The sequence below is a fragment of the Triturus cristatus genome, chromosome 10, assembly GCF_964204655.1.
Source record: "Triturus cristatus chromosome 10, aTriCri1.1, whole genome shotgun sequence".
Classification (NCBI taxonomy): domain Eukaryota; kingdom Metazoa; phylum Chordata; class Amphibia; order Caudata; family Salamandridae; genus Triturus; species Triturus cristatus.
In genome coordinates this window covers 847,887,361-847,913,298 of record NC_140593.1, presented here as the reverse complement: position 1 = coordinate 847,913,298, position 25,938 = coordinate 847,887,361, and the positions used below count along the sequence as shown (strand labels likewise).

At 47.3% G+C, this 25,938-nt stretch overlaps 46 non-coding genes across 46 annotated transcripts; all 46 read right to left on the bottom strand.

Annotated features, from left to right (window-relative positions):
* Positions 1-102: 102 nt before the first annotated feature.
* TRNAP-CGG (transfer RNA proline (anticodon CGG)) lies at positions 103-174 on the bottom strand. The gene has a single exon. It is a non-coding gene; the product is annotated as a tRNA-Pro (tRNA).
* Positions 175-1,110: 936 nt separating this feature from the next.
* TRNAL-CAA (transfer RNA leucine (anticodon CAA)) lies at positions 1,111-1,222 on the bottom strand. The gene is made up of 2 exons: positions 1,185-1,222; positions 1,111-1,156 (listed from the first exon to the last, which is right to left on the bottom strand). It is a non-coding gene; the product is annotated as a tRNA-Leu (tRNA).
* Positions 1,223-1,510: 288 nt separating this feature from the next.
* Positions 1,511-1,583, bottom strand: TRNAV-AAC (transfer RNA valine (anticodon AAC)). Its single transcript has one exon. It is a non-coding gene; the product is annotated as a tRNA-Val (tRNA).
* A 386-nt stretch (positions 1,584-1,969) lies between these two features.
* On the bottom strand, positions 1,970-2,041 carry TRNAP-AGG (transfer RNA proline (anticodon AGG)). Its single transcript has one exon. It is a non-coding gene; the product is annotated as a tRNA-Pro (tRNA).
* A 429-nt stretch (positions 2,042-2,470) lies between these two features.
* On the bottom strand, positions 2,471-2,543 carry TRNAV-UAC (transfer RNA valine (anticodon UAC)). The gene has a single exon. It is a non-coding gene; the product is annotated as a tRNA-Val (tRNA).
* Positions 2,544-2,928: 385 nt separating this feature from the next.
* Positions 2,929-3,000, bottom strand: TRNAP-CGG (transfer RNA proline (anticodon CGG)). Its single transcript has one exon. It is a non-coding gene; the product is annotated as a tRNA-Pro (tRNA).
* Positions 3,001-3,936: 936 nt separating this feature from the next.
* Positions 3,937-4,048, bottom strand: TRNAL-CAA (transfer RNA leucine (anticodon CAA)). Its single transcript has 2 exons — positions 4,011-4,048; positions 3,937-3,982 (listed from the first exon to the last, which is right to left on the bottom strand). It is a non-coding gene; the product is annotated as a tRNA-Leu (tRNA).
* A 288-nt stretch (positions 4,049-4,336) lies between these two features.
* TRNAV-AAC (transfer RNA valine (anticodon AAC)) lies at positions 4,337-4,409 on the bottom strand. Its single transcript has one exon. It is a non-coding gene; the product is annotated as a tRNA-Val (tRNA).
* Positions 4,410-4,795: 386 nt separating this feature from the next.
* Positions 4,796-4,867, bottom strand: TRNAP-AGG (transfer RNA proline (anticodon AGG)). Its single transcript has one exon. It is a non-coding gene; the product is annotated as a tRNA-Pro (tRNA).
* A 429-nt stretch (positions 4,868-5,296) lies between these two features.
* TRNAV-UAC (transfer RNA valine (anticodon UAC)) lies at positions 5,297-5,369 on the bottom strand. The gene has a single exon. It is a non-coding gene; the product is annotated as a tRNA-Val (tRNA).
* A 385-nt stretch (positions 5,370-5,754) lies between these two features.
* On the bottom strand, positions 5,755-5,826 carry TRNAP-CGG (transfer RNA proline (anticodon CGG)). Its single transcript has one exon. It is a non-coding gene; the product is annotated as a tRNA-Pro (tRNA).
* A 936-nt stretch (positions 5,827-6,762) lies between these two features.
* Positions 6,763-6,874, bottom strand: TRNAL-CAA (transfer RNA leucine (anticodon CAA)). Its single transcript has 2 exons — positions 6,837-6,874; positions 6,763-6,808 (listed from the first exon to the last, which is right to left on the bottom strand). It is a non-coding gene; the product is annotated as a tRNA-Leu (tRNA).
* Positions 6,875-7,162: 288 nt separating this feature from the next.
* On the bottom strand, positions 7,163-7,235 carry TRNAV-AAC (transfer RNA valine (anticodon AAC)). Its single transcript has one exon. It is a non-coding gene; the product is annotated as a tRNA-Val (tRNA).
* Positions 7,236-7,621: 386 nt separating this feature from the next.
* On the bottom strand, positions 7,622-7,693 carry TRNAP-AGG (transfer RNA proline (anticodon AGG)). The gene has a single exon. It is a non-coding gene; the product is annotated as a tRNA-Pro (tRNA).
* Positions 7,694-8,122: 429 nt separating this feature from the next.
* On the bottom strand, positions 8,123-8,195 carry TRNAV-UAC (transfer RNA valine (anticodon UAC)). Its single transcript has one exon. It is a non-coding gene; the product is annotated as a tRNA-Val (tRNA).
* Positions 8,196-8,580: 385 nt separating this feature from the next.
* TRNAP-CGG (transfer RNA proline (anticodon CGG)) lies at positions 8,581-8,652 on the bottom strand. Its single transcript has one exon. It is a non-coding gene; the product is annotated as a tRNA-Pro (tRNA).
* Positions 8,653-9,588: 936 nt separating this feature from the next.
* On the bottom strand, positions 9,589-9,700 carry TRNAL-CAA (transfer RNA leucine (anticodon CAA)). Its single transcript has 2 exons — positions 9,663-9,700; positions 9,589-9,634 (listed from the first exon to the last, which is right to left on the bottom strand). It is a non-coding gene; the product is annotated as a tRNA-Leu (tRNA).
* Positions 9,701-9,988: 288 nt separating this feature from the next.
* On the bottom strand, positions 9,989-10,061 carry TRNAV-AAC (transfer RNA valine (anticodon AAC)). Its single transcript has one exon. It is a non-coding gene; the product is annotated as a tRNA-Val (tRNA).
* A 386-nt stretch (positions 10,062-10,447) lies between these two features.
* On the bottom strand, positions 10,448-10,519 carry TRNAP-AGG (transfer RNA proline (anticodon AGG)). Its single transcript has one exon. It is a non-coding gene; the product is annotated as a tRNA-Pro (tRNA).
* Positions 10,520-10,948: 429 nt separating this feature from the next.
* TRNAV-UAC (transfer RNA valine (anticodon UAC)) lies at positions 10,949-11,021 on the bottom strand. The gene has a single exon. It is a non-coding gene; the product is annotated as a tRNA-Val (tRNA).
* A 385-nt stretch (positions 11,022-11,406) lies between these two features.
* TRNAP-CGG (transfer RNA proline (anticodon CGG)) lies at positions 11,407-11,478 on the bottom strand. The gene has a single exon. It is a non-coding gene; the product is annotated as a tRNA-Pro (tRNA).
* A 936-nt stretch (positions 11,479-12,414) lies between these two features.
* On the bottom strand, positions 12,415-12,526 carry TRNAL-CAA (transfer RNA leucine (anticodon CAA)). The gene is made up of 2 exons: positions 12,489-12,526; positions 12,415-12,460 (listed from the first exon to the last, which is right to left on the bottom strand). It is a non-coding gene; the product is annotated as a tRNA-Leu (tRNA).
* A 288-nt stretch (positions 12,527-12,814) lies between these two features.
* Positions 12,815-12,887, bottom strand: TRNAV-AAC (transfer RNA valine (anticodon AAC)). The gene has a single exon. It is a non-coding gene; the product is annotated as a tRNA-Val (tRNA).
* Positions 12,888-13,273: 386 nt separating this feature from the next.
* TRNAP-AGG (transfer RNA proline (anticodon AGG)) lies at positions 13,274-13,345 on the bottom strand. Its single transcript has one exon. It is a non-coding gene; the product is annotated as a tRNA-Pro (tRNA).
* A 429-nt stretch (positions 13,346-13,774) lies between these two features.
* Positions 13,775-13,847, bottom strand: TRNAV-UAC (transfer RNA valine (anticodon UAC)). Its single transcript has one exon. It is a non-coding gene; the product is annotated as a tRNA-Val (tRNA).
* Positions 13,848-14,232: 385 nt separating this feature from the next.
* On the bottom strand, positions 14,233-14,304 carry TRNAP-CGG (transfer RNA proline (anticodon CGG)). The gene has a single exon. It is a non-coding gene; the product is annotated as a tRNA-Pro (tRNA).
* A 936-nt stretch (positions 14,305-15,240) lies between these two features.
* On the bottom strand, positions 15,241-15,352 carry TRNAL-CAA (transfer RNA leucine (anticodon CAA)). Its single transcript has 2 exons — positions 15,315-15,352; positions 15,241-15,286 (listed from the first exon to the last, which is right to left on the bottom strand). It is a non-coding gene; the product is annotated as a tRNA-Leu (tRNA).
* A 288-nt stretch (positions 15,353-15,640) lies between these two features.
* TRNAV-AAC (transfer RNA valine (anticodon AAC)) lies at positions 15,641-15,713 on the bottom strand. The gene has a single exon. It is a non-coding gene; the product is annotated as a tRNA-Val (tRNA).
* A 386-nt stretch (positions 15,714-16,099) lies between these two features.
* On the bottom strand, positions 16,100-16,171 carry TRNAP-AGG (transfer RNA proline (anticodon AGG)). The gene has a single exon. It is a non-coding gene; the product is annotated as a tRNA-Pro (tRNA).
* A 429-nt stretch (positions 16,172-16,600) lies between these two features.
* Positions 16,601-16,673, bottom strand: TRNAV-UAC (transfer RNA valine (anticodon UAC)). The gene has a single exon. It is a non-coding gene; the product is annotated as a tRNA-Val (tRNA).
* A 385-nt stretch (positions 16,674-17,058) lies between these two features.
* On the bottom strand, positions 17,059-17,130 carry TRNAP-CGG (transfer RNA proline (anticodon CGG)). The gene has a single exon. It is a non-coding gene; the product is annotated as a tRNA-Pro (tRNA).
* A 936-nt stretch (positions 17,131-18,066) lies between these two features.
* Positions 18,067-18,178, bottom strand: TRNAL-CAA (transfer RNA leucine (anticodon CAA)). Its single transcript has 2 exons — positions 18,141-18,178; positions 18,067-18,112 (listed from the first exon to the last, which is right to left on the bottom strand). It is a non-coding gene; the product is annotated as a tRNA-Leu (tRNA).
* Positions 18,179-18,466: 288 nt separating this feature from the next.
* On the bottom strand, positions 18,467-18,539 carry TRNAV-AAC (transfer RNA valine (anticodon AAC)). The gene has a single exon. It is a non-coding gene; the product is annotated as a tRNA-Val (tRNA).
* Positions 18,540-18,925: 386 nt separating this feature from the next.
* TRNAP-AGG (transfer RNA proline (anticodon AGG)) lies at positions 18,926-18,997 on the bottom strand. The gene has a single exon. It is a non-coding gene; the product is annotated as a tRNA-Pro (tRNA).
* A 429-nt stretch (positions 18,998-19,426) lies between these two features.
* TRNAV-UAC (transfer RNA valine (anticodon UAC)) lies at positions 19,427-19,499 on the bottom strand. The gene has a single exon. It is a non-coding gene; the product is annotated as a tRNA-Val (tRNA).
* Positions 19,500-19,884: 385 nt separating this feature from the next.
* On the bottom strand, positions 19,885-19,956 carry TRNAP-CGG (transfer RNA proline (anticodon CGG)). Its single transcript has one exon. It is a non-coding gene; the product is annotated as a tRNA-Pro (tRNA).
* Positions 19,957-20,892: 936 nt separating this feature from the next.
* On the bottom strand, positions 20,893-21,004 carry TRNAL-CAA (transfer RNA leucine (anticodon CAA)). The gene is made up of 2 exons: positions 20,967-21,004; positions 20,893-20,938 (listed from the first exon to the last, which is right to left on the bottom strand). It is a non-coding gene; the product is annotated as a tRNA-Leu (tRNA).
* Positions 21,005-21,292: 288 nt separating this feature from the next.
* Positions 21,293-21,365, bottom strand: TRNAV-AAC (transfer RNA valine (anticodon AAC)). Its single transcript has one exon. It is a non-coding gene; the product is annotated as a tRNA-Val (tRNA).
* Positions 21,366-21,751: 386 nt separating this feature from the next.
* On the bottom strand, positions 21,752-21,823 carry TRNAP-AGG (transfer RNA proline (anticodon AGG)). The gene has a single exon. It is a non-coding gene; the product is annotated as a tRNA-Pro (tRNA).
* Positions 21,824-22,252: 429 nt separating this feature from the next.
* TRNAV-UAC (transfer RNA valine (anticodon UAC)) lies at positions 22,253-22,325 on the bottom strand. Its single transcript has one exon. It is a non-coding gene; the product is annotated as a tRNA-Val (tRNA).
* A 385-nt stretch (positions 22,326-22,710) lies between these two features.
* On the bottom strand, positions 22,711-22,782 carry TRNAP-CGG (transfer RNA proline (anticodon CGG)). Its single transcript has one exon. It is a non-coding gene; the product is annotated as a tRNA-Pro (tRNA).
* Positions 22,783-23,718: 936 nt separating this feature from the next.
* On the bottom strand, positions 23,719-23,830 carry TRNAL-CAA (transfer RNA leucine (anticodon CAA)). The gene is made up of 2 exons: positions 23,793-23,830; positions 23,719-23,764 (listed from the first exon to the last, which is right to left on the bottom strand). It is a non-coding gene; the product is annotated as a tRNA-Leu (tRNA).
* Positions 23,831-24,118: 288 nt separating this feature from the next.
* On the bottom strand, positions 24,119-24,191 carry TRNAV-AAC (transfer RNA valine (anticodon AAC)). Its single transcript has one exon. It is a non-coding gene; the product is annotated as a tRNA-Val (tRNA).
* Positions 24,192-24,577: 386 nt separating this feature from the next.
* Positions 24,578-24,649, bottom strand: TRNAP-AGG (transfer RNA proline (anticodon AGG)). Its single transcript has one exon. It is a non-coding gene; the product is annotated as a tRNA-Pro (tRNA).
* Positions 24,650-25,078: 429 nt separating this feature from the next.
* On the bottom strand, positions 25,079-25,151 carry TRNAV-UAC (transfer RNA valine (anticodon UAC)). Its single transcript has one exon. It is a non-coding gene; the product is annotated as a tRNA-Val (tRNA).
* Positions 25,152-25,536: 385 nt separating this feature from the next.
* Positions 25,537-25,608, bottom strand: TRNAP-CGG (transfer RNA proline (anticodon CGG)). The gene has a single exon. It is a non-coding gene; the product is annotated as a tRNA-Pro (tRNA).
* Between the last annotated feature and the right edge of the window lie 330 nt (positions 25,609-25,938).

Sequence of the window (25,938 nt, the reverse complement as noted above, 5' to 3'; positions counted from 1 at the left end):
CGTGCAGGGAAAGGAACTTTCTCACCACACACGGCGTCTTATAGCATTGAAAAGAAGAAATGGTCCTATATAATAAGCAGCCTAAAAATAATTCCACAGCTTGGGCTCGTCCGGGATTTGAACCCGGGACCTCTCGCACCCGAAGTGAGAATCATACCCCTAGACCAACGAGCCTGATTCCCGAGTCGGCAATTTGAACAATTTCTGATGCGTCTTTCAGAAACAAAGCAGTGCTATTTGGCTGCTCTCTCTCTATGTGAGCCACACAAAGTCATGTTTCTCTCAAGATGTTGTTTTTTTCACTCTTGCAAGGAAGGGATCAGCCGATATCCTAGCTGCCAGTGAGCAGAAAAAAGGCACTGATGAGAACTGCAGGCACTTTCTGGCACTTGTACTTCTCTGCAAGTCCTGGACCCTTGCCCCATAAACTTCCACCCCAGAAGCAAGGGAGGGCCTGCCAATTCTTGCTCCTAAGAAAGAGGCGTTTGATTCTTGGATTCAAACACGCTCACTCAGCGCTCAATCAGGCTCGATCAGGCGAGATTTATATGAGTGGCTCGCAGGACTGAAACACTCACCTGGGAGACCCAGGGTGGCTGAATTCCCAGAATGGTCATTGTTGGGCAAGTCACCTCCTTTCCTCCTGCCTCAATCTAGAATTGGCTGCAAATCACAAGATAGAGTTCAATGTCCGTGTGAACTGCCTACTCCCAGCTACCTCTCTGTCTTCCTTATGTAAATTAAAATTCGCAAGGGGTGACCAATGACAATCTGCTCCTCCCACATAACCAGGAAGCCCTGTTGAACATGTCTGCCTGTGTTGTTGCAGGGACAGTGCCTTCTCCGCCCAAAAGGTGGCAGGAGAGCCTCACAACAAAGATAGGATCAACTGCTTAATGAGAAACCAGCACGGCAGTTAGTGTGATGGAGTGCAAATTTAACGGAAGTTGTGCCTGAGGTGTCCCTTCCAGGAATACATGGAATTGTGATTGAGGGCCCAGCCTGATCGTTGGTGGATTTCTCGTCATATGTTACAGGTCCGTGCAAAGATTGTGGCGTGTGGGGAATGCACTGCAAAAAACAGGAAGATTTAAGGGTGTAAAAGAGACCTGTCAGAAGTGGGATTTGAACCCACGCCTCCATGAGGAGACCAGAAGTCTCAGTTGCACTGAAGATCAAGCTCTCTTGAGTCTGGCGCCTTAGACCACTCGGCCATCCTGACAGCCCTGGCTATGTACAGGTCTGACTCTTCTGTCTGCACTTGCCAATGTTTGCACTTACAGCGTTCACAGCAATGTCACAGGTGTAAAGGCCCCACAATACAACATGGCATGATAAAAAAAAAGCTAGGCACAAGAGCGACCACTGATGGATGCGGATTACTTTGTTTCGTCTTGCAAAAGTAAAGGAAGTTTCCCACGGCTCGCTGGGTTCATGGACCACCTCTTCTTAAGCTTGCATTGAGATAATAAGGTTTTAGAGGGTGCACATAAAAGCAGCTCATGCACAGTGTTTCTGCCCGGTCTCGAACCGGGGACCTTTCGCGTGTTAGGCGAACGTGATGACCACTACACTACAGAAACTAACTTGCTGTGTTTTACTGTTAGAGCAAGGTTCCTCTCAAGGATTCTCTCTACTTCTATTCTGCTGTATCAGCAGCCACTCAGAAAGCGAGGAGCAAGTGTGAAAACTGCAGAGATATCAGCCAACATGCTTGCAATTAGACGTATTAAAAATTTACTTATGCAGGCATCGACAGACAAATATCTGATGCCTAAATGCCAGCAAGTACAGCTTGGGAAAGCATCACCTGGGACACACACAGACTAAGCATGAAGGCAGAAAAAGCATGGATATCCGTTTTTCTTCTGAGGTTCAAAATAATTTGTGCAACAATGCGCCGAGTGTAATGAGAAATAGTCCGGCATTGTGAGTTTTGAGTAGGATTCGTATGTTTACCTCTAAAAAAGGGCTCGTCCGGGATTTGAACCCGGGACCTCTCGCACCCTAAGCGAGAATCATACCCCTAGACCAACGAGCCGAGGCACGCAAGAGTCACCTTTTGCACCAGCTCCGGGGGTTATTGGCAGCGAGTCGGTGAATGCTTCACCCAAAGCAAGCAACTGCACATGCTGCTCTCTTCTGCAATATGGTTGCTGTCTTTTCCATGGCCGTCATCGAACAAGAAATGAAAATGCCTCCATCCTTCAGACATTTTGTTTGCTCTAGGTGTATGCTCTCGGTGAGGACAATAAAACAATTTCTGCTCTCATGCCTTGCTTTCATCAAGTAGGCCCACCCTTCAGTACAAAAGGACGTGCAAACGAATGGCGCAAACTATCGTCACTTCTCTTTTTGAGCTGTCACTGATGCCCCTGGAGCACAGTACGTCACGCTGGCGAGGGATAGACAGCTTCCATTATCTCAGCTTTCCTATAAGTTGAGAGAGTAAATGCAAACAATAAGCTGCTGTTTCTGCCCGGTCTCGAACCAGGGACCTTTCGCGTGTAAAGCAAACGTGATAACCACTACACCACAGAAACAGATACTCTGGTAGCAATCTTCTTGGCATGTAGTGGGCTGGAAAGCACAGACCAAGGGCCAATGTCCATGAAGCTCAACGTTGGACCCTCCTTACCCGATCTCTTTCTTTGGAAGAAAGGAACGAGGACCACTTTTATTCCAAAAGGCGATTTTAAAACCATACCTGAAATCACACTAGAAAAACACTTTGAATTTAATGTTCCTACACTGATGGTCCACCCCAGAAAAGCAGTTGCAAAGAAGTCCGGCACTGAAATTCTATACGCCAAAAGTGGGAAACAGCGTGCAGGGAAAGGAACTTTCTCACCACACACGGCGTCTTATAGCATTGAAAAGAAGAAATGGTCCTATATAATAAGCAGCCTAAAAATAATTCCACAGCTTGGGCTCGTCCGGGATTTGAACCCGGGACCTCTCGCACCCGAAGCGAGAATCATACCCCTAGACCAACGAGCCTGATTCCCGAGTCGGCAATTTGAACAATTTCTGATGCGTCTTTCAGAAACAAAGCAGTGCTATTTGGCTGCTCTCTCTCTATGTGAGCCACACAAAGTCATGTTTCTCTCAAGATGTTGTTTTTTTCACTCTTGCAAGGAAGGGATCAGCCGATATCCTAGCTGCCAGTGAGCAGAAAAAAGGCACTGATGAGAACTGCAGGCACTTTCTGGCACTTGTACTTCTCTGCAAGTCCTGGACCCTTGCCCCATAAACTTCCACCCCAGAAGCAAGGGAGGGCCTGCCAATTCTTGCTCCTAAGAAAGAGGCGTTTGATTCTTGGATTTAAACACGCTCACTCAGCGCTCGATCAGGCGAGATCAGGCGAGATTTATATGAGTGGCTCGCAGGACTGAAACACTCACCTGGGAGACCCAGGGTGGCTGAATTCCCAGAATGGTCATTGTTGGGCAAGTCACCTCCTTTCCTCCTGCCTCAATCTAGAATTGGCTGCAAATCACAAGATAGAGTTCAATGTCCGTGTGAACTGCCTACTCCCAGCTACCTCTCTGTCTTCCTTATGTAAATTAAAATTCGCAAGGGGTGACCAATGACAATCTGCTCCTCCCACATAACCAGGAAGCCCTGTTGAACATGTCTGCCTGTGTTGTTGCAGGGACAGTGCCTTCTCCGCCCAAAAGGTGGCAGGAGAGCCTCACAACAAAGATAGGATCAACTGCTTAATGAGAAACCAGCACGGCAGTTAGTGTGATGGAGTGCAAATTTAACGGAAGTTGTGCCTGAGGTGTCCCTTCCAGGAATACATGGAATTGTGATTGAGGGCCCAGCCTGATCGTTGGTGGATTTCTCGTCATATGTTACAGGTCCGTGCAAAGATTGTGGCGTGTGGGGAATGCACTGCAAAAAACAGGAAGATTTAAGGGTGTAAAAGAGACCTGTCAGAAGTGGGATTTGAACCCACGCCTCCATGAGGAGACCAGAAGTCTCAGTTGCACTGAAGATCAAGCTCTCTTGAGTCTGGCGCCTTAGACCACTCGGCCATCCTGACAGCCCTGGCTATGTACAGGTCTGACTCTTCTGTCTGCACTTGCCAATGTTTGCACTTACAGCGTTCACAGCAATGTCACAGGTGTAAAGGCCCCACAATACAACATGGCATGATAAAAAAAAAGCTAGGCACAAGAGCGACCACTGATGGATGCGGATTACTTTGTTTCGTCTTGCAAAAGTAAAGGAAGTTTCCCACGGCTCGCTGGGTTCATGGACCACCTCTTCTTAAGCTTGCATTGAGATAATAAGGTTTTAGAGGGTGCACATAAAAGCAGCTCATGCACAGTGTTTCTGCCCGGTCTCGAACCGGGGACCTTTCGCGTGTTAGGCGAACGTGATGACCACTACACTACAGAAACTAACTTGCTGTGTTTTACTGTTAGAGCAAGGTTCCTCTCAAGGATTCTCTCTACTTCTATTCTGCTGTATCAGCAGCCACTCAGAAAGCGAGGAGCAAGTGTGAAAACTGCAGAGATATCAGCCAACATGCTTGCAATTAGACGTATTAAAAATTTACTTATGCAGGCATCGACAGACAAATATCTGATGCCTAAATGCCAGCAAGTACAGCTTGGGAAAGCATCACCTGGGACACACACAGACTAAGCATGAAGGCAGAAAAAGCATGGATATCCGTTTTTCTTCTGAGGTTCAAAATAATTTGTGCAACAATGCGCCGAGTGTAATGAGAAATAGTCCGGCATTGTGAGTTTTGAGTAGGATTCGTATGTTTACCTCTAAAAAAGGGCTCGTCCGGGATTTGAACCCGGGACCTCTCGCACCCTAAGCGAGAATCATACCCCTAGACCAACGAGCCGAGGCACGCAAGAGTCACCTTTTGCACCAGCTCCGGGGGTTATTGGCAGCGAGTTGGTGAATGCTTCACCCAAAGCAAGCAACTGCACATGCTGCTCTCTTCTGCAATATGGTTGCTGTCTTTTCCATGGCCGTCATCGAACAAGAAATGAAAATGCCTCCATCCTTCAGACATTTTGTTTGCTCTAGGTGTATGCTCTCGGTGAGGACAATAAAACAATTTCTGCTCTCATGCCTTGCTTTCATCAAGTAGGCCCACCCTTCAGTACAAAAGGACGTGCAAACGAATGGCGCAAACTATCGTCACTTCTCTTTTTGAGCTGTCACTGATGCCCCTGGAGCACAGTACGTCACGCTGGCGAGGGATAGACAGCTTCCATTATCTCAGCTTTCCTATAAGTTGAGAGAGTAAATGCAAACAATAAGCTGCTGTTTCTGCCCGGTCTCGAACCAGGGACCTTTCGCGTGTAAAGCAAACGTGATAACCACTACACCACAGAAACAGATACTCTGGTAGCAATCTTCTTGGCATGTAGTGGGCTGGAAAGCACAGACCAAGGGCCAATGTCCATGAAGCTCAACGTTGGACCCTCCTTACCCGATCTCTTTCTTTGGAAGAAAGGAACGAGGACCACTTTTATTCCAAAAGGCGATTTTAAAACCATACCTGAAATCACACTAGAAAAACACTTTGAATTTAATGTTCCTACACTGATGGTCCACCCCAGAAAAGCAGTTGCAAAGAAGTCCGGCACTGAAATTCTATACGCCAAAAGTGGGAAACAGCGTGCAGGGAAAGGAACTTTCTCACCACACACGGCGTCTTATAGCATTGAAAAGAAGAAATGGTCCTATATAATAAGCAGCCTAAAAATAATTCCACAGCTTGGGCTCGTCCGGGATTTGAACCCGGGACCTCTCGCACCCGAAGCGAGAATCATACCCCTAGACCAACGAGCCTGATTCCCGAGTCGGCAATTTGAACAATTTCTGATGCGTCTTTCAGAAACAAAGCAGTGCTATTTGGCTGCTCTCTCTCTATGTGAGCCACACAAAGTCATGTTTCTCTCAAGATGTTGTTTTTTTCACTCTTGCAAGGAAGGGATCAGCCGATATCCTAGCTGCCAGTGAGCAGAAAAAAGGCACTGATGAGAACTGCAGGCACTTTCTGGCACTTGTACTTCTCTGCAAGTCCTGGACCCTTGCCCCATAAACTTCCACCCCAGAAGCAAGGGAGGGCCTGCCAATTCTTGCTCCTAAGAAAGAGGCGTTTGATTCTTGGATTTAAACACGCTCACTCAGCGCTCGATCAGGCGAGATCAGGCGAGATTTATATGAGTGGCTCGCAGGACTGAAACACTCACCTGGGAGACCCAGGGTGGCTGAATTCCCAGAATGGTCATTGTTGGGCAAGTCACCTCCTTTCCTCCTGCCTCAATCTAGAATTGGCTGCAAATCACAAGATAGAGTTCAATGTCCGTGTGAACTGCCTACTCCCAGCTACCTCTCTGTCTTCCTTATGTAAATTAAAATTCGCAAGGGGTGACCAATGACAATCTGCTCCTCCCACATAACCAGGAAGCCCTGTTGAACATGTCTGCCTGTGTTGTTGCAGGGACAGTGCCTTCTCCGCCCAAAAGGTGGCAGGAGAGCCTCACAACAAAGATAGGATCAACTGCTTAATGAGAAACCAGCACGGCAGTTAGTGTGATGGAGTGCAAATTTAACGGAAGTTGTGCCTGAGGTGTCCCTTCCAGGAATACATGGAATTGTGATTGAGGGCCCAGCCTGATCGTTGGTGGATTTCTCGTCATATGTTACAGGTCCGTGCAAAGATTGTGGCGTGTGGGGAATGCACTGCAAAAAACAGGAAGATTTAAGGGTGTAAAAGAGACCTGTCAGAAGTGGGATTTGAACCCACGCCTCCATGAGGAGACCAGAAGTCTCAGTTGCACTGAAGATCAAGCTCTCTTGAGTCTGGCGCCTTAGACCACTCGGCCATCCTGACAGCCCTGGCTATGTACAGGTCTGACTCTTCTGTCTGCACTTGCCAATGTTTGCACTTACAGCGTTCACAGCAATGTCACAGGTGTAAAGGCCCCACAATACAACATGGCATGATAAAAAAAAAGCTAGGCACAAGAGCGACCACTGATGGATGCGGATTACTTTGTTTCGTCTTGCAAAAGTAAAGGAAGTTTCCCACGGCTCGCTGGGTTCATGGACCGCCTCTTCTTAAGCTTGCATTGAGATAATAAGGTTTTAGAGGGTGCACATAAAAGCAGCTCATGCACAGTGTTTCTGCCCGGTCTCGAACCGGGGACCTTTCGCGTGTTAGGCGAACGTGATGACCACTACACTACAGAAACTAACTTGCTGTGTTTTACTGTTAGAGCAAGGTTCCTCTCAAGGATTCTCTCTACTTCTATTCTGCTGTATCAGCAGCCACTCAGAAAGCGAGGAGCAAGTGTGAAAACTGCAGAGATATCAGCCAACATGCTTGCAATTAGACGTATTAAAAATTTACTTATGCAGGCATCGACAGACAAATATCTGATGCCTAAATGCCAGCAAGTACAACTTGGGAAAGCATCACCTGGGACACACACAGACTAAGCATGAAGGCAGAAAAAGCATGGATATCCGTTTTTCTTCTGAGGTTCAAAATAATTTGTGCAACAATGCGCCGAGTGTAATGAGAAATAGTCAGGCATTGTGAGTTTTGAGTAGGATTCGTATGTTTACCTCTAAAAAAGGGCTCGTCCGGGATTTGAACCCGGGACCTCTCGCACCCTAAGCGAGAATCATACCCCTAGACCAACGAGCCGAGGCACGCAAGAGTCACCTTTTGCACCAGCTCCGGGGGTTATTGGCAGCGAGTCGGTGAATGCTTCACCCAAAGCAAGCAACTGCACATGCTGCTCTCTTCTGCAATATGGTTGCTGTCTTTTCCATGGCCGTCATCGAACAAGAAATGAAAATGCCTCCATCCTTCAGACATTTTGTTTGCTCTAGGTGTATGCTCTCGGTGAGGACAATAAAACAATTTCTGCTCTCATGCCTTGCTTTCATCAAGTAGGCCCACCCTTCAGTACAAAAGGACGTGCAAACGAATGGCGCAAACTATCGTCACTTCTCTTTTTGAGCTGTCACTGATGCCCCTGGAGCACAGTACGTCACGCTGGCGAGGGATAGACAGCTTCCATTAGCTCAGCTTTCCTATAAGTTGAGAGAGTAAATGCAAACAATAAGCTGCTGTTTCTGCCCGGTCTCGAACCAGGGACCTTTCGCGTGTAAAGCAAACGTGATAACCACTACACCACAGAAACAGATACTCTGGTAGCAATCTTCTTGGCATGTAGTGGGCTGGAAAGCACAGACCAAGGGCCAATGTCCATGAAGCTCAACGTTGGACCCTCCTTACCCGATCTCTTTCTTTGGAAGAAAGGAACGAGGACCACTTTTATTCCAAAAGGCGATTTTAAAACCATACCTGAAATCACACTAGAAAAACACTTTGAATTTAATGGTTCTACACTGATGGTCCACCCCAGAAAAGCAGTTGCAAAGAAGTCCGGCACTGAAATTCTATACGCCAAAAGTGGGAAACAGCGTGCAGGGAAAGGAACTTTCTCACCACACACGGCGTCTTATAGCATTGAAAAGAAGAAATGGTCCTATATAATAAGCAGCCTAAAAATAATTCCACAGCTTGGGCTCGTCCGGGATTTGAACCCGGGACCTCTCGCACCCGAAGTGAGAATCATACCCCTAGACCAACGAGCCTGATTCCCGAGTCGGCAATTTGAACAATTTCTGATGCGTCTTTCAGAAACAAAGCAGTGCTATTTGGCTGCTCTCTCTCTATGTGAGCCACACAAAGTCATGTTTCTCTCAAGATGTTGTTTTTTTCACTCTTGCAAGGAAGGGATCAGCCGATATCCTAGCTGCCAGTGAGCAGAAAAAAGGCACTGATGAGAACTGCAGGCACTTTCTGGCACTTGTACTTCTCTGCAAGTCCTGGACCCTTGCCCCATAAACTTCCACCCCAGAAGCAAGGGAGGGCCTGCCAATTCTTGCTCCTAAGAAAGAGGCGTTTGATTCTTGGATTCAAACACGCTCATTCAGCGCTCAATCAGGCTCGATCAGGCGAGATTTATATGAGTGGCTCGCAGGACTGAAACACTCACCTGGGAGACCCAGGGTGGCTGAATTCCCAGAATGGTCATTGTTGGGCAAGTCACCTCCTTTCCTCCTGCCTCAATCTAGAATTGGCTGCAAATCACAAGATAGAGCTCAATGTCCGTGTGTACTGCCTACTCCCAGCTACCTCTCTGTCTTCCTTATGTAAATTAAAATTCGCAAGGGGTGACCAATGACAATCTGCTCCTCCCACATAACCAGGAAGCCCTGTTGAACATGTCTGCCTGTGTTGTTGCAGGGACAGTGCCTTCTCCGCCCAAAAGGTGGCAGGAGAGCCTCACAACAAAGATAGGATCAACTGCTTAATGAGAAACCAGCACGGCAGTTAGTGTGATGGAGTGCAAATTTAACGGAAGTTGTGCCTGAGGTGTCCCTTCCAGGAATACATGGAATTGTGATTGAGGGCCCAGCCTGATCGTTGGTGGATTTCTCGTCATATGTTACAGGTCCGTGCAAAGATTGTGGCGTGTGGGGAATGCACTGCAAAAAACAGGAAGATTTAAGGGTGTAAAAGAGACCTGTCAGAAGTGGGATTTGAACCCACGCCTCCATGAGGAGACCAGAAGTCTCAGTTGCACTGAAGATCAAGCTCTCTTGAGTCTGGCGCCTTAGACCACTCGGCCATCCTGACAGCCCTGGCTATGTACAGGTCTGACTGTTCTGTCTGAACTTGCCAATGTTTGCACTTACAGCGTTCACAGCAATGTCACAGGTGTAAAGGCCCCACAATACAACATGGCATGATAAAAAAAAAGCTAGGCACAAGAGCGACCACTGATGGATGCGGATTACTTTGTTTCGTCTTGCAAAAGTAAAGGAAGTTTCCCACGGCTCGCTGGGTTCATGGACCGCCTCTTCTTAAGCTTGCATTGAGATAATAAGGTTTTAGAGGGTGCACATAAAAGCAGCTCATGCACAGTGTTTCTGCCCGGTCTCAAACCAGGGACCTTTCGCATGTTAGGCGAACGTGATGACCACTACACTACAGAAACTAACTTGCTGTGTTTTACTGTTAGAGCAAGGTTCCTCTCAAGGATTCTCTCTACTTCTATTCTGCTGTATCAGCAGCCACTCAGAAAGCGAGGAGCAAGTGTGAAAACTGCAGAGATATCAGCCAACATGCTTGCAATTAGACGTATTAAAAATTTACTTATGCAGGCATCGACAGACAAATATCTGATGCCTAAATGCCAGCAAGAACAGCTTGGGAAAGCATCACCTGGGACACACACAGACTAAGCATGAAGGCAGAAAAAGCATGGATATCCGTTTTTCTTCTGAGGTTCAAAATAATTTGTGCAACAATGCGCCGAGTGTAATGAGAAATAGTCAGGCATTGTGAGTTTTGAGTAGGATTCGTATGTTTACCTCTAAAAAAGGGCTCGTCCGGGATTTGAACCCGGGACCTCTCGCACCCTAAGCGAGAATCATACCCCTAGACCAACGAGCCGAGGCACACAAGAGTCACCTTTCGCACCAGCTCCGGGGGATATTGGCAGCGAGTCGGTGAATGCTTCACCCAAAGCAAGCAACTGCACATGCTGCTCTCTTCTGCAATATGGTTGCTGTCTTTTCCATGGCCGTCATCGAACAAGAAATGAAAATGCCTCCATCCTTCAGACATTTTGTTTGCTCTAGGTGTATGCTCTCGGTGAGGACAATAAAACAATTTCTGCTCTCATGCCTTGCTTTCATCAAGTAGGCCCACCCTTCAGTACAAAAGGACGTGCAAACGAATGGCGCAAACTATCGTCACTTCTCTTTTTGAGCTGTCACTGATGCCCCTGGAGCACAGTACGTCACGCTGGCGAGGGATAGACAGCTTCCATTATCTCAGCTTTCCTATAAGTTGAGAGAGTAAATGCAAACAATAAGCTGCTGTTTCTGCCCGGTCTCGAACCAGGGACCTTTCGCGTGTAAAGCGAACATGATAACCACTACACCACAGAAACAGATACTCTGGCAGCAATCTTCTTGGCATGTAGTGGGCTGGAAAGCACAGACCAAGGGCCAATGTCCATGAAGCTCAACGTTGGACCCTCCTTACCCGATCTCTTTCTTTGGAAGAAAGGAACGAGGACCACTTTTATTCCAAAAGGCGATTTTAAAACCATACCTGAAATCACACTAGAAAAACACTTTGAATTTAATGTTCCTACACTGATGGTCCACCCCAGAAAAGCAGTTGCAAAGAAGTCCGGCACTGAAATTCTATACGCCAAAAGTGGGAAACAGCGTGCAGGGAAAGGAACTTTCTCACCACACACGGCGTCTTATAGCATTGAAAAGAAGAAATGGTCCTATATAATAAGCAGCCTAAATATAATTCCACAGCTTGGGCTCGTCCGGGATTTGAACCCGGGACCTCTCGCACCCGAAGCGAGAATCATACCCCTAGACCAACGAGCCTGATTCCCGAGTCGGCAATTTGAACAATTTCTGATGCGTCTTTCAGAAACAAAGCAGTGCTATTTGGCTGCTCTCTCTCTATGTGAGCCACACAAAGTCATGTTTCTCTCAAGATGTTGTTTTTTTCACTCTTGCAAGGAAGGGATCAGCCGATATCCTAGCTGCCAGTGAGCAGAAAAAAGGCACTGATGAGAACTGCAGGCACTTTCTGGCACTTGTACTTCTCTGCAAGTCCTGGACCCTTGCCCCATAAACTTCCACCCCAGAAGCAAGGGAGGGCCTGCCAATTCTTGCTCCTAAGAAAGAGGCGTTTGATTCTTGGATTTAAACACGCTCACTCAGCGCTCGATCAGGCGAGATCAGGCGAGATTTATATGAGTGGCTCGCAGGACTGAAACACTCACCTGGGAGACCCAGGGTGGCTGAATTCCCAGAATGGTCATTGTTGGGCAAGTCACCTCCTTTCCTCCTGCCTCAATCTAGAATTGGCTGCAAATCACAAGATAGAGTTCAATGTCCATGTGTACTGCCTACTCCCAGCTACCTCTCTGTCTTCCTTATGTAAATTAAAATTCGCAAGGGGTGACCAATGACAATCTGCTCCTCCCACATAACCAGGAAGCCCTGTTGAACATGTCTGCCTCTGTTGTTGCAGGGACAGTGCCTTCTCCGCCCAAAAGGTGGCAGGAGAGCCTCACAACAAAGATAGGATCAACTGCTTAGTGAGAAACCAGCACGGCAGTTAGTGTGATGGAGTGCAAATTTAACGGAAGTTGTGCCTGAGGTGTCCCTTCCAGGAATACATGGAATTGTGATTGAGGGCCCAGCCTGATCGTTGGTGGATTTCTCGTCATATGTTACAGGTCCGTGCAAAGATTGTGGCGTGTGGGGAATGCACTGCAAAAAACAGGAAGATTTAAGGGTGTAAAAGAGACCTGTCAGAAGTGGGATTTGAACCCACGCCTCCATGAGGAGACCAGAAGTCTCAGTTGCACTGAAGATCAAGCTCTCTTGAGTCTGGCGCCTTAGACCACTCGGCCATCCTGACAGCCCTGGCTATGTACAGGTCTGACTCTTCTGTCTGCACTTGCCAATGTTTGCACTTACAGCGTTCACAGCAATGTCACAGGTGTAAAGGCCCCACAATACAACATGGCATGATAAAAAAAAAGCTAGGCACAAGAGCGACCACTGATGGATGCGGATTACTTTGTTTCGTCTTGCAAAAGTAAAGGAAGTTTCCCACGGCTCGCTGGGTTCATGGACCGCCTCTTCTTAAGCTTCCATTGAGATAATAAGGTTTTAGAGGGTGCACATAAAAGCAGCTCATGCACAGTGTTTCTGCCCGGTCTCGAACCGGGGACCTTTCGCGTGTTAGGCGAACGTGATGACCACTACACTACAGAAACTAACTTGCTGTGTTTTACTGTTAGAGCAAGGTTCCTCTCAAGGATTCTCTCTACTTCTATTCTGCTGTATCAGCAGCCACTCAGAAAGCGAGGAGCAAGTGTGAAAACTGCAGAGATATCAGCCAACATGCTTGCAATTAGACGTATTAAAAATTTACTTATGCAGGCATCGACAGACAAATATCTGATGCCTAAATGCCAGCAAGTACAGCTTGGGAAAGCATCACCTGGGACACACACAGACTAAGCATGAAGGCAGAAAAAGCATGGATATCCGTTTTTCTTCTGAGGTTCAAAATAATTTGTGCAACAATGCGCCGAGTGTAATGAGAAATAGTCAGGCATTGTGAGTTTTGAGTAGGATTCGTATGTTTACCTCTAAAAAAGGGCTCGTCCGGGATTTGAACCCAGGACCTCTCGCACCCTAAGCGAGAATCATACCCCTAGACCAACGAGCCGAGGCACACAAGAGTCACCTTTCGCACCAGCTCCGGGGGTTATTGGCAGCGAGTCGGTGAATGCTTCACCCAAAGCAAGCAACTGCACATGCTGCTCTCTTCTGCAATATGGTTGCTGTCTTTTCCATGGCCGTCATCGAACAAGAAATGAAAATGCCTCCATCCTTCAGACATTTTGTTTGCTCTAGGTGTATGCTCTCGGTGAGGACAATAAAACAATTTCTGCTCTCATGCCTTGCTTTCATCAAGTAGGCCCACCCTTCAGTACAAAAGGACGTGCAAACGAATGGCGCAAACTATCGTCACTTCTCTTTTTGAGCTGTCACTGATGCCCCTGGAGCACAGTACGTCACGCTGGCGAGGGATAGACAGCTTCCATTATCTCAGCTTTCCTATAAGTTGAGAGAGTAAATGCAAACAATAAGCTGCTGTTTCTGCCCGGTCTCGAACCAGGGACCTTTCGCGTGTAAAGCGAACGTGATAACCACTACACCACAGAAACAGATACTCTGGTAGCAATCTTCTTGGCATGTAGTGGGCTGGAAAGCACAGACCAAGGGCCAATGTCCATGAAGCTCAACGTTGGACCCTCCTTACCCGATCTCTTTCTTTGGAAGAAAGGAACGAGGACCACTTTTATTCCAAAAGGCGATTTTAAAACCATACCTGAAATCACACTAGAAAAACACTTTGAATTTAATGTTCCTACACTGATGGTCCACCCCAGAAAAGCAGTTGCAAAGAAGTCCGGCACTGAAATTCTATACGCCAAAAGTGGGAAACAGCGTGCAGGGAAAGGAACTTTCTCACCACACACGGCGTCTTATAGCATTGAAAAGAAGAAATGGTCCTATATAATAAGCAGCCTAAAAATAATTCCACAGCTTGGGCTCGTCCGGGATTTGAACCCGGGACCTCTCGCACCCGAAGCGAGAATCATACCCCTAGACCAACGAGCCTGATTCCCGAGTCGGCAATTTGAACAATTTCTGATGCGTCTTTCAGAAACAAAGCAGTGCTATTTGGCTGCTCTCTCTCTATGTGAGCCACACAAAGTCATGTTTCTCTCAAGATGTTGTTGTTTTCACTCTTGCAAGGAAGGGATCAGCCGATATCCTAGCTGCCAGTGAGCAGAAAAAAGGCACTGATGAGAACTGCAGGCACTTTCTGGCACTTGTACTTCTCTGCAAGTCCTGGACCCTTGCCCCATAAACTTCCACCCCAGAAGCAAGGGAGGGCCTGCCAATTCTTGCTCCTAAGAAAGAGGCGTTTGATTCTTGGATTTAAACACGCTCACTCAGCGCTCGATCAGGCGAGATCAGGCGAGATTTATATGAGTGGCTCGCAGGACTGAAACACTCACCTGGGAGACCCAGGGTGGCTGAATTCCCAGAATGGTCATTGTTGGGCAAGTCACCTCCTTTCCTCCTGCCTCAATCTAGAATTGGCTGCAAATCACAAGATAGAGTTCAATGTCCGTGTGAACTGCCTACTCCCAGCTACCTCTCTGTCTTCCTTATGTAAATTAAAATTCGCAAGGGGTGACCAATGACAATCTGCTCCTCCCACATAACCAGGAAGCCCTGTTGAACATGTCTGCCTGTGTTGTTGCAGGGACAGTGCCTTCTCCGCCCAAAAGGTGGCAGGAGAGCCTCACAACAAAGATAGGATCAACTGCTTAATGAGAAACCAGCACGGCAGTTAGTGTGATGGAGTGCAAATTTAACGGAAGTTGTGCCTGAGGTGTCCCTTCCAGGAATACATGGAATTGTGATTGAGGGCCCAGCCTGATCGTTGGTGGATTTCTCGTCATATGTTACAGGTCCGTGCAAAGATTGTGGCGTGTGGGGAATGCACTGCAAAAAACAGGAAGATTTAAGGGTGTAAAAGAGACCTGTCAGAAGTGGGATTTGAACCCACGCCTCCATGAGGAGACCAGAAGTCTCAGTTGCACTGAAGATCAAGCTCTCTTGAGTCTGGCGCCTTAGACCACTCGGCCATCCTGACAGCCCTGGCTATGTACAGGTCTGACTCTTCTGTCTGCACTTGCCAATGTTTGCACTTACAGCGTTCACAGCAATGTCACAGGTGTAAAGGCCCCACAATACAACATGGCATGATAAAAAAAAAGCTAGGCACAAGAGCGACCACTGATGGATGCGGATTACTTTGTTTCGTCTTGCAAAAGTAAAGGAAGTTTCCCACGGCTCGCTGGGTTCATGGACCGCCTCTTCTTAAGCTTGCATTGAGATAATAAGGTTTTAGAGGGTGCACATAAAAGCAGCTCATGCACAGTGTTTCTGCCCGGTCTCGAACCGGGGACCTTTCGCGTGTTAGGCGAACGTGATGACCACTACACTACAGAAACTAACTTGCTGTGTTTTACTGTTAGAGCAAGGTTCCTCTCAAGGATTCTCTCTACTTCTATTCTGCTGTATCAGCAGCCACTCAGAAAGCGAGGAGCAAGTGTGAAAACTGCAGAGATATCAGCCAACATGCTTGCAATTAGACGTATTAAAAATTTACTTATGCAGGCATCGACAGACAAATATCTGATGCCTAAATGCCAGCAAGTACAACTTGGGAAAGCATCACCTGGGACACACACAGACTAAGCATGAAGGCAGAAAAAGCATGGATATCCGTTTTTCTTCTGAGGTTCAAAATAATTTGTGCAACAATGCGCCGAGTGTAATGAGAAATAGTCAGGCATTGTGAGTTTTGAGTAGGATTCGTATGTTTACCTCTAAAAAAGGGCTCGTCCGGGATTTGAACCCGGGACCTCTCGCACCCTAAGCGAGAATCATACCCCTAGACCAACGAGCCGAGGCACGCAAGAGTCACCTTTTGCACCAGCTCCGGGGGTTATTGGCAGCGAGTCGGTGAATGCTTCACCCAAAGCAAGCAACTGCACATGCTGCTCTCTTCTGCAATATGGTTGCTGTCTTTTCCATGGCCGTCATCGAACAAGAAATGAAAATGCCTCCATCCTTCAGACATTTTGTTTGCTCTAGGTGTATGCTCTCGGTGAGGACAATAAAACAATTTCTGCTCTCATGCCTTGCTTTCATCAAGTAGGCCCACCCTTCAGTACAAAAGGACGTGCAAACGAATGGCGCAAACTATCGTCACTTCTCTTTTTGAGCTGTCACTGATGCCCCTGGAGCACAGTACGTCACGCTGGCGAGGGATAGACAGCTTCCATTAGCTCAGCTTTCCTATAAGTTGAGAGAGTAAATGCAAACAATAAGCTGCTGTTTCTGCCCGGTCTTGAACCAGGGACCTTTCGCGTGTAAAGCAAACGTGATAACCACTACACCACAGAAACAGATACTCTGGTAGCAATCTTCTTGGCATGTAGTGGGCTGGAAAGCACAGACCAAGGGCCAATGTCCATGAAGCTCAACGTTGGACCCTCCTTACCCGATCTCTTTCTTTGGAAGAAAGGAACGAGGACCACTTTTATTCCAAAAGGCGATTTTAAAACCATACCTGAAATCACACTAGAAAAACACTTTGAATTTAATGTTCCTACACTGATGGTCCACCCCAGAAAAGCAGTTGCAAAGAAGTCCGGCACTGAAATTCTATACGCCAAAAGTGGGAAACAGCGTGCAGGGAAAGGAACTTTCTCACCACACACGGCGTCTTATAGCATTGAAAAGAAGAAATGGTCCTATATAATAAGCAGCCTAAAAATAATTCCACAGCTTGGGCTCGTCCGGGATTTGAACCCGGGACCTCTCGCACCCGAAGTGAGAATCATACCCCTAGACCAACGAGCCTGATTCCCGAGTCGGCAATTTGAACAATTTCTGATGCGTCTTTCAGAAACAAAGCAGTGCTATTTGGCTGCTCTCTCTCTATGTGAGCCACACAAAGTCATGTTTCTCTCAAGATGTTGTTTTTTTCACTCTTGCAAGGAAGGGATCAGCCGATATCCTAGCTGCCAGTGAGCAGAAAAAAGGCACTGATGAGAACTGCAGGCACTTTCTGGCACTTGTACTTCTCTGCAAGTCCTGGACCCTTGCCCCATAAACTTCCACCCCAGAAGCAAGGGAGGGCCTGCCAATTCTTGCTCCTAAGAAAGAGGCGTTTGATTCTTGGATTCAAACACGCTCATTCAGCGCTCAATCAGGCTCGATCAGGCGAGATTTATATGAGTGGCTCGCAGGACTGAAACACTCACCTGGGAGACCCAGGGTGGCTGAATTCCCAGAATGGTCATTGTTGGGCAAGTCACCTCCTTTCCTCCTGCCTCAATCTAGAATTGGCTGCAAATCACAAGATAGAGCTCAATGTCCGTGTGTACTGCCTACTCCCAGCTACCTCTCTGTCTTCCTTATGTAAATTAAAATTCGCAAGGGGTGACCAATGACAATCTGCTCCTCCCACATAACCAGGAAGCCCTGTTGAACATGTCTGCCTGTGTTGTTGCAGGGACAGTGCCTTCTCCGCCCAAAAGGTGGCAGGAGAGCCTCACAACAAAGATAGGATCAACTGCTTAATGAGAAACCAGCACGGCAGTTAGTGTGATGGAGTGCAAATTTAACGGAAGTTGTGCCTGAGGTGTCCCTTCCAGGAATACATGGAATTGTGATTGAGGGCCCAGCCTGATCGTTGGTGGATTTCTCGTCATATGTTACAGGTCCGTGCAAAGATTGTGGCGTGTGGGGAATGCACTGCAAAAAACAGGAAGATTTAAGGGTGTAAAAGAGACCTGTCAGAAGTGGGATTTGAACCCACGCCTCCATGAGGAGACCAGAAGTCTCAGTTGCACTGAAGATCAAGCTCTCTTGAGTCTGGCGCCTTAGACCACTCGGCCATCCTGACAGCCCTGGCTATGTACAGGTCTGACTGTTCTGTCTGAACTTGCCAATGTTTGCACTTACAGCGTTCACAGCAATGTCACAGGTGTAAAGGCCCCACAATACAACATGGCATGATAAAAAAAAAGCTAGGCACAAGAGCGACCACTGATGGATGCGGATTACTTTGTTTCGTCTTGCAAAAGTAAAGGAAGTTTCCCACGGCTCGCTGGGTTCATGGACCGCCTCTTCTTAAGCTTGCAATGAGATAATAAGGTTTTAGAGGGTGCACATAAAAGCAGCTCATGCACAGTGTTTCTGCCCGGTCTCAAACCAGGGACCTTTCGCATGTTAGGCGAACGTGATGACCACTACACTACAGAAACTAACTTGCTGTGTTTTACTGTTAGAGCAAGGTTCCTCTCAAGGATTCTCTCTACTTCTATTCTGCTGTATCAGCAGCCACTCAGAAAGCGAGGAGCAAGTGTGAAAACTGCAGAGATATCAGCCAACATGCTTGCAATTAGACGTATTAAAAATTTACTTATGCAGGCATCGACAGACAAATATCTGATGCCTAAATGCCAGCAAGAACAGCTTGGGAAAGCATCACCTGGGACACACACAGACTAAGCATGAAGGCAGAAAAAGCATGGATATCCGTTTTTCTTCTGAGGTTCAAAATAATTTGTGCAACAATGCGCCGAGTGTAATGAGAAATAGTCAGGCATTGTGAGTTTTGAGTAGGATTCGTATGTTTACCTCTAAAAAAGGGCTCGTCCGGGATTTGAACCCGGGACCTCTCGCACCCTAAGCGAGAATCATACCCCTAGACCAACGAGCCGAGGCACACAAGAGTCACCTTTCGCACCAGCTCCGGGGGATATTGGCAGCGAGTCGGTGAATGCTTCACCCAAAGCAAGCAACTGCACATGCTGCTCTCTTCTGCAATATGGTTGCTGTCTTTTCCATGGCCGTCATCGAACAAGAAATGAAAATGCCTCCATCCTTCAGACATTTTGTTTGCTCTAGGTGTATGCTCTCGGTGAGGACAATAAAACAATTTCTGCTCTCATGCCTTGCTTTCATCAAGTAGGCCCACCCTTCAGTACAAAAGGACGTGCAAACGAATGGCGCAAACTATCGTCACTTCTCTTTTTGAGCTGTCACTGATGCCCCTGGAGCACAGTACGTCACGCTGGCGAGGGATAGACAGCTTCCATTATCTCAGCTTTCCTATAAGTTGAGAGAGTAAATGCAAACAATAAGCTGCTGTTTCTGCCCGGTCTCGAACCAGGGACCTTTCGCGTGTAAAGCGAACATGATAACCACTACACCACAGAAACAGATACTCTGGCAGCAATCTTCTTGGCATGTAGTGGGCTGGAAAGCACAGACCAAGGGCCAATGTCCATGAAGCTCAACGTTGGACCCTCCTTACCCGATCTCTTTCTTTGGAAGAAAGGAACGAGGACCACTTTTATTCCAAAAGGCGATTTTAAAACCATACCTGAAATCACACTAGAAAAACACTTTGAATTTAATGTTCCTACACTGATGGTCCACCCCAGAAAAGCAGTTGCAAAGAAGTCCGGCACTGAAATTCTATACGCCAAAAGTGGGAAACAGCGTGCAGGGAAAGGAACTTTCTCACCACACACGGCGTCTTATAGCATTGAAAAGAAGAAATGGTCCTATATAATAAGCAGCCTAAATATAATTCCACAGCTTGGGCTCGTCCGGGATTTGAACCCGGGACCTCTCGCACCCGAAGCGAGAATCATACCCCTAGACCAACGAGCCTGATTCCCGAGTCGGCAATTTGAACAATTTCTGATGCGTCTTTCAGAAACAAAGCAGTGCTATTTGGCTGCTCTCTCTCTATGTGAGCCACACAAAGTCATGTTTCTCTCAAGATGTTGTTTTTTTCACTCTTGCAAGGAAGGGATCAGCCGATATCCTAGCTGCCAGTGAGCAGAAAAAAGGCACTGATGAGAACTGCAGGCACTTTCTGGCACTTGTACTTCTCTGCAAGTCCTGGACCCTTGCCCCATAAACTTCCACCCCAGAAGCAAGGGAGGGCCTGCCAATTCTTGCTCCTAAGAAAGAGGCGTTTGATTCTTGGATTTAAACACGCTCACTCAGCGCTCGATCAGGCGAGATCAGGCGAGATTTATATGAGTGGCTCGCAGGACTGAAACACTCACCTGGGAGACCCAGGGTGGCTGAATTCCCAGAATGGTCATTGTTGGGCAAGTCACCTCCTTTCCTCCTGCCTCAATCTAGAATTGGCTGCAAATCACAAGATAGAGTTCAATGTCCATGTGTACTGCCTACTCCCAGCTACCTCTCTGTCTTCCTTATGTAAATTAAAATTCGCAAGGGGTGACCAATGACAATCTGCTCCTCCCACATAACCAGGAAGCCCTGTTGAACATGTCTGCCTCTGTTGTTGCAGGGACAGTGCCTTCTCCGCCCAAAAGGTGGCAGGAGAGCCTCACAACAAAGATAGGATCAACTGCTTAGTGAGAAACCAGCACGGCAGTTAGTGTGATGGAGTGCAAATTTAACGGAAGTTGTGCCTGAGGTGTCCCTTCCAGGAATACATGGAATTGTGATTGAGGGCCCAGCCTGATCGTTGGTGGATTTCTCGTCATATGTTACAGGTCCGTGCAAAGATTGTGGCGTGTGGGGAATGCACTGCAAAAAACAGGAAGATTTAAGGGTGTAAAAGAGACCTGTCAGAAGTGGGATTTGAACCCACGCCTCCATGAGGAGACCAGAAGTCTCAGTTGCACTGAAGATCAAGCTCTCTTGAGTCTGGCGCCTTAGACCACTCGGCCATCCTGACAGCCCTGGCTATGTACAGGTCTGACTCTTCTGTCTGCACTTGCCAATGTTTGCACTTACAGCGTTCACAGCAATGTCACAGGTGTAAAGGCCCCACAATACAACATGGCATGATAAAAAAAAAGCTAGGCACAAGAGCGACCACTGATGGATGCGGATTACTTTGTTTCGTCTTGCAAAAGTAAAGGAAGTTTCCCACGGCTCGCTGGGTTCATGGACCGCCTCTTCTTAAGCTTCCATTGAGATAATAAGGTTTTAGAGGGTGCACATAAAAGCAGCTCATGCACAGTGTTTCTGCCCGGTCTCGAACCGGGGACCTTTCGCGTGTTAGGCGAACGTGATGACCACTACACTACAGAAACTAACTTGCTGTGTTTTACTGTTAGAGCAAGGTTCCTCTCAAGGATTCTCTCTACTTCTATTCTGCTGTATCAGCAGCCACTCAGAAAGCGAGGAGCAAGTGTGAAAACTGCAGAGATATCAGCCAACATGCTTGCAATTAGACGTATTAAAAATTTACTTATGCAGGCATCGACAGACAAATATCTGATGCCTAAATGCCAGCAAGTACAGCTTGGGAAAGCATCACCTGGGACACACACAGACTAAGCATGAAGGCAGAAAAAGCATGGATATCCGTTTTTCTTCTGAGGTTCAAAATAATTTGTGCAACAATGCGCCGAGTGTAATGAGAAATAGTCAGGCATTGTGAGTTTTGAGTAGGATTCGTATGTTTACCTCTAAAAAAGGGCTCGTCCGGGATTTGAACCCAGGACCTCTCGCACCCTAAGCGAGAATCATACCCCTAGACCAACGAGCCGAGGCACACAAGAGTCACCTTTCGCACCAGCTCCGGGGGTTATTGGCAGCGAGTCGGTGAATGCTTCACCCAAAGCAAGCAACTGCACATGCTGCTCTCTTCTGCAATATGGTTGCTGTCTTTTCCATGGCCGTCATCGAACAAGAAATGAAAATGCCTCCATCCTTCAGACATTTTGTTTGCTCTAGGTGTATGCTCTCGGTGAGGACAATAAAACAATTTCTGCTCTCATGCCTTGCTTTCATCAAGTAGGCCCACCCTTCAGTACAAAAGGACGTGCAAACGAATGGCGCAAACTATCGTCACTTCTCTTTTTGAGCTGTCACTGATGCCCCTGGAGCACAGTACGTCACGCTGGCGAGGGATAGACAGCTTCCATTATCTCAGCTTTCCTATAAGTTGAGAGAGTAAATGCAAACAATAAGCTGCTGTTTCTGCCCGGTCTCGAACCAGGGACCTTTCGCGTGTAAAGCGAACGTGATAACCACTACACCACAGAAACAGATACTCTGGTAGCAATCTTCTTGGCATGTAGTGGGCTGGAAAGCACAGACCAAGGGCCAATGTCCATGAAGCTCAACGTTGGACCCTCCTTACCCGATCTCTTTCTTTGGAAGAAAGGAACGAGGACCACTTTTATTCCAAAAGGCGATTTTAAAACCATACCTGAAATCACACTAGAAAAACACTTTGAATTTAATGTTCCTACACTGATGGTCCACCCCAGAAAAGCAGTTGCAAAGAAGTCCGGCACTGAAATTCTATACGCCAAAAGTGGGAAACAGCGTGCAGGGAAAGGAACTTTCTCACCACACACGGCGTCTTATAGCATTGAAAAGAAGAAATGGTCCTATATAATAAGCAGCCTAAAAATAATTCCACAGCTTGGGCTCGTCCGGGATTTGAACCCGGGACCTCTCGCACCCGAAGTGAGAATCATACCCCTAGACCAACGAGCCTGATTCCCGAGTCGGCAATTTGAACAATTTCTGATGCGTCTTTCAGAAACAAAGCAGTGCTATTTGGCTGCTCTCTCTCTATGTGAGCCACACAAAGTCATGTTTCTCTCAAGATGTTGTTTTTTTCACTCTTGCAAGGAAGGGATCAGCCGATATCCTAGCTGCCAGTGAGCAGAAAAAAGGCACTGATGAGAACTGCAGGCACTTTCTGGCACTTGTACTTCTCTGCAAGTCCTGGACCCTTGCCCCATAAACTTCCACCCCAGAAGCAAGGGAGGGCCTGCCAATTCTTGCTCCTAAGAAAGAGGCGTTTGATTCTTGGATTCAAACACGCTCACTCAGCGCTCAATCAGGCTCGATCAGGCGAGATTTATATGAGTGGCTCGCAGGACTGAAACACTCACCTGGGAGACCCAGGGTGGCTGAATTCCCAGAATGGTCATTGTTGGGCAAGTCACCTCCTTTCCTCCTGCCTCAATCTAGAATTGGCTGCAAATCACAAGATAGAGTTCAATGTCCGTGTGAACTGCCTACTCCCAGCTACCTCTCTGTCTTCCTTATGTAAATTAAAATTCGCAAGGGGTGACCAATGACAATCTGCTCCTCCCACATAACCAGGAAGCCCTGTTGAACATGTCTGCCTGTGTTGTTGCAGGGACAGTGCCTTCTCCGCCCAAAAGGTGGCAGGAGAGCCTCACAACAAAGATAGGATCAACTGCTTAATGAGAAACCAGCACGGCAGTTAGTGTGATGGAGTGCAAATTTAACGGAAGTTGTGCCTGAGGTGTCCCTTCCAGGAATACATGGAATTGTGATTGAGGGCCCAGCCTGATCGTTGGTGGATTTCTCGTCATATGTTACAGGTCCGTGCAAAGATTGTGGCGTGTGGGGAATGCACTGCAAAAAACAGGAAGATTTAAGGGTGTAAAAGAGACCTGTCAGAAGTGGGATTTGAACCCACGCCTCCATGAGGAGACCAGAAGTCTCAGTTGCACTGAAGATCAAGCTCTCTTGAGTCTGGCGCCTTAGACCACTCGGCCATCCTGACAGCCCTGGCTATGTACAGGTCTGACTCTTCTGTCTGCACTTGCCAATGTTTGCACTTACAGCGTTCACAGCAATGTCACAGGTGTAAAGGCCCCACAATACAACATGGCATGATAAAAAAAAAGCTAGGCACAAGAGCGACCACTGATGGATGCGGATTACTTTGTTTCGTCTTGCAAAAGTAAAGGAAGTTTCCCACGGCTCGCTGGGTTCATGGACCGCCTCTTCTTAAGCTTGCATTGAGATAATAAGGTTTTAGAGGGTGCACATAAAAGCAGCTCATGCACAGTGTTTCTGCCCGGTCTCAAACCAGGGACCTTTCGCATGTTAGGCGAACGTGATGACCACTACACTACAGAAACTAACTTGCTGTGTTTTACTGTTAGAGCAAGGTTCCTCTCAAGGATTCTCTCTACTTCTATTCTGCTGTATCAGCAGCCACTCAGAAAGCGAGGAGCAAGTGTGAAAACTGCAGAGATATCAGCCAACATGCTTGCAATTAGACGTATTAAAAATTTACTTATGCAGGCATCGACAGACAAATATCTGATGCCTAAATGCCAGCAAGAACAGCTTGGGAAAGCATCACCTGGGACACACACAGACTAAGCATGAAGGCAGAAAAAGCATGGATATCCGTTTTTCTTCTGAGGTTCAAAATAATTTGTGCAACAATGCGCCGAGTGTAATGAGAAATAGTCAGGCATTGTGAGTTTTGAGTAGGATTCGTATGTTTACCTCTAAAAAAGGGCTCGTCCGGGATTTGAACCCGGGACCTCTCGCACCCTAAGCGAGAATCATACCCCTAGACCAACGAGCCGAGGCACACAAGAGTCACCTTTCGCACCAGCTCCGGGGGATATTGGCAGCGAGTCGGTGAATGCTTCACCCAAAGCAAGCAACTGCACATGCTGCTCTCTTCTGCAATATGGTTGCTGTCTTTTCCATGGCCGTCATCGAACAAGAAATGAAAATGCCTCCATCCTTCAGACATTTTGTTTGCTCTAGGTGTATGCTCTCGGTGAGGACAATAAAACAATTTCTGCTCTCATGCCTTGCTTTCATCAAGTAGGCCCACCCTTCAGTACAAAAGGACGTGCAAACGAATGGCGCAAACTATCGTCACTTCTCTTTTTGAGCTGTCACTGATGCCCCTGGAGCACAGTACGTCACGCTGGCGAGGGATAGACAGCTTCCATTATCTCAGCTTTCCTATAAGTTGAGAGAGTAAATGCAAACAATAAGCTGCTGTTTCTGCCCGGTCTCGAACCAGGGACCTTTCGCGTGTAAAGCGAACATGATAACCACTACACCACAGAAACAGATACTCTGGCAGCAATCTTCTTGGCATGTAGTGGGCTGGAAAGCACAGACCAAGGGCCAATGTCCATGAAGCTCAACGTTGGACCCTCCTTACCCGATCTCTTTCTTTGGAAGAAAGGAACGAGGACCACTTTTATTCCAAAAGGCGATTTTAAAACCATACCTGAAATCACACTAGAAAAACACTTTGAATTTAATGTTCCTACACTGATGGTCCACCCCAGAAAAGCAGTTGCAAAGAAGTCCGGCACTGAAATTCTATACGCCAAAAGTGGGAAACAGCGTGCAGGGAAAGGAACTTTCTCACCACACACGGCGTCTTATAGCATTGAAAAGAAGAAATGGTCCTATATAATAAGCAGCCTAAATATAATTCCACAGCTTGGGCTCGTCCGGGATTTGAACCCGGGACCTCTCGCACCCGAAGCGAGAATCATACCCCTAGACCAACGAGCCTGATTCCCGAGTCGGCAATTTGAACAATTTCTGATGCGTCTTTCAGAAACAAAGCAGTGCTATTTGGCTGCTCTCTCTCTATGTGAGCCACACAAAGTCATGTTTCTCTCAAGATGTTGTTTTTTTCACTCTTGCAAGGAAGGGATCAGCCGATATCCTAGCTGCCAGTGAGCAGAAAAAAGGCACTGATGAGAACTGCAGGCACTTTCTGGCACTTGTACTTCTCTGCAAGTCCTGGACCCTTGCCCCATAAACTTCCACCCCAGAAGCAAGGGAGGGCCTGCCAATTCTTGCTCCTAAGAAAGAGGCGTTTGATTCTTGGATTTAAAC